At 37.3% G+C, this 4,648-nt stretch overlaps 1 protein-coding gene across 3 annotated transcripts in view; it reads right to left on the bottom strand.

The window, feature by feature from the left end:
- Positions 1–3,774, bottom strand: part of LOC132119468 (contactin-2-like) — a 40,465-nt gene extending 36,691 nt beyond the window's left edge. For 2 of the 3 annotated variants that reach the window (XM_059529476.1, XM_059529479.1), the window contains exon 1: positions 3,471–3,774. The gene's annotated coding sequence lies outside the window, so the exon portion shown is untranslated. The remainder of the gene's footprint in view (positions 1–3,470) is intronic. The other variant, XM_059529477.1, reaches the window with a different exon arrangement.
- Between the last annotated feature and the right edge of the window lie 874 nt (positions 3,775–4,648).

Below are 4,648 nucleotides of genomic sequence, written 5' to 3'. Positions count from 1 at the left end.
CTGCTCCAGCAGGAGGAGGAGGTATTCGGGGCGATAGAGGGGATCCATGACACACTACAGAAAGAAAAAGACTGTGAAAAAACGGAAAACAAAATGGAGGGAAAACACGCAGTTTTTAACTTTTTAGGTCGGGTCTTCTGTCACGGCTTACGCTGCTGGAAGGAACACGGAGCCGAGGGATAAACGAAACAAGGATTTATTAAAACAAACATAGGCAAGGCAAGTGGCAAATAACAGGTGGCAAGTAACAGGTGACAAGTGGACAAGTGGACGAGTAGACCCGACAAAACAGAACTGAAAGGACAAGGCTTTTATACAAACGATAATTGGGAAAACACAGGTGGATGGCATGACTAAATTAACCGGGACATGGAACACATGGGGAAATAGAATAGACACACCTGGGAACTAATCAAACCGAACACGGAAGACAGAAACTGGGTCACAGGGGCAAAAAACACACAAAAAGAGTCCAGGTGTGTGACAATAATACTATTAATAATAATAACAATGAGTACCCTATTCGAGAAGCACAGTACACAAAAAATGCCATTCTCTAACTGCCATATGGTTTAAAATCTAAATGTTTAGGGCCAATAAGATTTTTTTTTTTTTTAAGAAATTAATAGTTTTATTCAGCAATGATCTAAAAAATTAAACAAAAGTGAAAGCAAAGACATGTACTGTACGTAGTTAAAATAAATGCTGGAGAATCCTGAAAAAAAAGTATAATTTCCACCAGAAAATATTAAGGAATTTTAAGCAGCACAACTGATTTCAACATTGGTAATAATAAGAAAAGTTTCTTGAGCATCACATCAGTATATTAGAATGTTTTCTGAAGGATCATCTTAAAACTAAAGACTGGAATAATGGCTGCTGAAAATTTGGTTTTGTCATCACAGGAATACATTACATTCTAAAATATATCAAAATAGGAATTGTTTCAAATTGCAATAATATTTCATCTTTAAAAACAATTGATCACATAAATGCAGCCTTGGTGAGCATAAGAGGCTTTTTTATTTTTTTAAAGAAGCTTACCAACCCTATACATTTGAACAGGATAGTACATACTGTATATTGCTTATCAATGTTTCCTGTTCAGTTTGATATAAGAAAAGCACATTATAAATTGGATGTATAATTTTTTATTAGGGAAAGTTAGTCTATTTTGTGTTACTATGGATTGAATATATGTACCAGATGGACAACACCCATTAAAAAAGAACTGGACCACTAGTCCTATCCAAACGCTCACCCTCATCTGCTTTTGAAAGCATGGGGATCTTGTGAATGTTTTATGAGGCTGGTAGATATAGCACATGCCCTCATTCCAGTAGATTGTGAAGCTATATTTACATGAATTATTTTATAAAAGTTCTAGGTCATAAATCTGCCAAAATCAGCAGCATTTTGTCCAAGTGCTTGCGTACTACTGTTTTTTTTTTTCTCTCTGTCTCTCACCGTGTCACATTTTTGGTTCTAGCCGCACACCTGAGCACACTGATGGGGCTGCTGCAGGCCAGCATTAGCAGTCTGTGTTGTACTTTTCCACAGTGCTTCACTGAGCTTTAATTTGCTGCCGCTGCTCGGTCCATCACTATCAGGTTTAACCCTTGGCCATGGCTGTCCCCAGCCTCCAAAATGCCTTTGAAATGCTCTCTCTCACTACAAATGTCACCAATAAAGTCACTGACCATTTATATAGCCATTTATATACCTTTTCCAGGTTTCAAAATGTGGTTGGGCTAAAATCCAGAATAATTTATGATGTGAAAACCCAATCAAGTTCAGTTTTTGACCTCAATACTTCTGTTGATTCAGATAGCAAGTGCCTGCAAAGAGTGCAAGTAAAACTAAATGAAGACTGATTACAAAACTCATAGGGAAACCCAATGAAAAGCATGTGGCAAAATGCATGGTGAAAATTCGCATAATACGAAGTTTTGTATACAAGTGTAATAACAGTAATAGTTGTTTTATTTAAAAAATACATTTTATTTAGACTATGTAGTCTATGTTGGTTATTCACAAATTACATTAAATGCCATACACAAGAGTTTTCTTCAGATTGGCATTTTTGAGCGCAGGAAAATATTGTTTATGCATTCAGTAAATTAATTTTGTTTTGGGCGATGGACCTTGTTGGGAAACCGAATAGCCTACTACATCACCGATCTGGCCATCTCCATTCATGTCACCCATCCATGTTTTTACAAGTGTCTTCCAGTTCCCATGATCAAAAACGCCTGGATGGTCAGGTTTGAAAAAATCTGCCACCGTCACAGCCCTAATTACAGAGAAAATCCTAAATTGATTTAGTCAGTTCTCAGTACAGTTTTTTCTGAAGTCCTACAGATTCAACTAATAAAGGAATAAAGGAATAAAACCCGACAAATGAGGCGAGAATTTCGTGCCACATGGCTGAGTCACAGAACAAGGCAGTTAGTATTGGGGCATATTGACCTTGGTGAGCTTTAGTGTATGATGAGAATTTATGAACTGGAGCAGTATGTTCAGACTCGGGTCTGCATTCTTTACAACGTAAGATGACTTAATTGAAAATGCTTTTATCCTTTAATATTTCAAGTATTGTTTATTTAAGGGTTATTGTTATTATTACATTTCTGTATAGACGCACTTTATAAACAAACATAATAATACAAAAAATATTTTTGACCAACAAATAGGCTATCATATTAAACAAATTGTAGCCTATACATTTAGGATATTTAAACTACGTGAGACAGCTTGTCCCAACATTAATGTGCCACTGCCAACATAAGTAGTTTCGCACAAGGTGCGTGAAACCAACATTCAAAACATCTGCTAGAGAAAACACACATTTGTCTAATATGACCTTTGACTGTAAACTTCGTCTTGTGACAACAAGCCCCGGTCTCCTCAACATACAGTATGAGCAGGTCATACTCTTTAATGCCATATAAAACAGTCAACGTTATGCAATGTCAACTGCTCCGACTCTCTCCTATGAAATTACTTCTGGTATATAACAGACTTCTCAAAAAGTACTTTATGTTTGTCTTTGGGCAGCAGTTTGCACAGGTGTTTAAGGTAAGACTCACGCTTCAGTTATCTATCAGTCGCTATGATTTCAATGAGGGTCTTCGCTCCCGTGTAAACAAAACGCCGTAAAGATGGTCATACCAGTCCGCCCCATTACTTCATAACATTCGTGTTTATTTCATATAACGTTAGGCCTCCTAATAACTACACAGTGTTGCATAGTTATAACGAAATATCCCTAAATTTATTTCCGCTAGACTGTATTGCGCAATCGCTTGCTGAGAGATGGGAAGCTTCAATTCAAAGCGGAATATAAACACAGCCCGTGTCGTCCGAGATTGTACCACATAAATAGACAAATAGCGAAGAAAAGGCCATATAAATGAAAATAAGTGGATCATTAAGTTTCGGAAGATGGAGGTTTAAAAACGCTTTCCTACCTTTGTAAGACAGCTTTGAGTGAGGTCGTGCTCACGTTCCTCTGCCTCCTCCAGTGACGCTGCAGGTGCCGCGCGCGCTCTGCGTCAATAACGGCAACTGGCCTTTGCTAATTGTACAAGATCTTTTCTCTCTTTAAGCAACTGCAGATCCCTGTCGCAATAAGGATGCTGTCGTCTGTACGACACGATCCCTCTTCCTTACTCTGTCTCTATCTTCCTTTCATAATAGCCTCAATTATTTCCCTCCTCCCACTCCCTCTCTCTTTTTACCTTCCTCTCTTCTCCCTCAGTCTACATTTGATACAAACGAGGGAATACGATTAATGCAACGGAAATAAATGAATATCTTTTCCCTTTTTAACACAGTGAATGTACACAAAGAAGGTAGGTTTCCTCAAAGGAGGTAAAGTGTGTACCCTTCCCCCACTAGTCCAATACACACCCCTTCACACCTCTAATGAAACACCAATGGCACAATATGCAAACCGGTCCGTCTTTGTTTATGATGTTATTCCCGCCACCACTGATTCATAAAGACTCGATAATAAGAAGAAGAATGTTTGAACAATATTAACTCCTGCATACAATGTTTCTCACTGAAATTAGTAAACCACGAAAAGAAAGCCCTACTCATATAATTCTTAAGGACTGAAGCTTTGTTTCTTCCCATATGACAGAAAAATCACAAATGAGATCCCTTTTAATGTTTCCTAATGTGTAGCCTACACAAAAGCACAATTTGCATGAATTTTTAACATTTTCAAATCAAGCAGCTTTCTTTTGGTCAATGCAGAAAATTAGCACAACCTGAACCCGTTGCAAAATCTGTGCATGGAAATCTTTTGCCCTGACAAAACTCTTGATTGTGTGAATTCCTAATAAAAATTACTGGATTTCGACTGCAAATTTTTGTTGAGAAACAATAAATGTAACCGCACCTTTAAGCACCAAAGTAATAGTTATGAACTGCCAAATAAAGAACAAATGGGCACCTGCTTCTCAGAAGTTCCCTCTGAAAAAAAGTCTCTCAGAAAGTGTATCATAAGAGCTCCTTACAGTGTCTTTGCGATAAAAATCATATCACAATATTAAAACCAACAATCTATTAATTTTATAGTTCTAAACTTTTATTGTGTGTGAAAATCGATCTCATATGTGTCTATTTGTATTCCTCTTGA

Source organism: Carassius carassius, chromosome 38, assembly GCF_963082965.1.
Source record: "Carassius carassius chromosome 38, fCarCar2.1, whole genome shotgun sequence".
NCBI classification, from domain to species: Eukaryota; Metazoa; Chordata; class Actinopteri; order Cypriniformes; family Cyprinidae; genus Carassius; species Carassius carassius.
The sequence above is the reverse complement of the archived record's forward strand: the minus strand, read 5'-3'. Positions and strand labels throughout refer to the sequence as shown.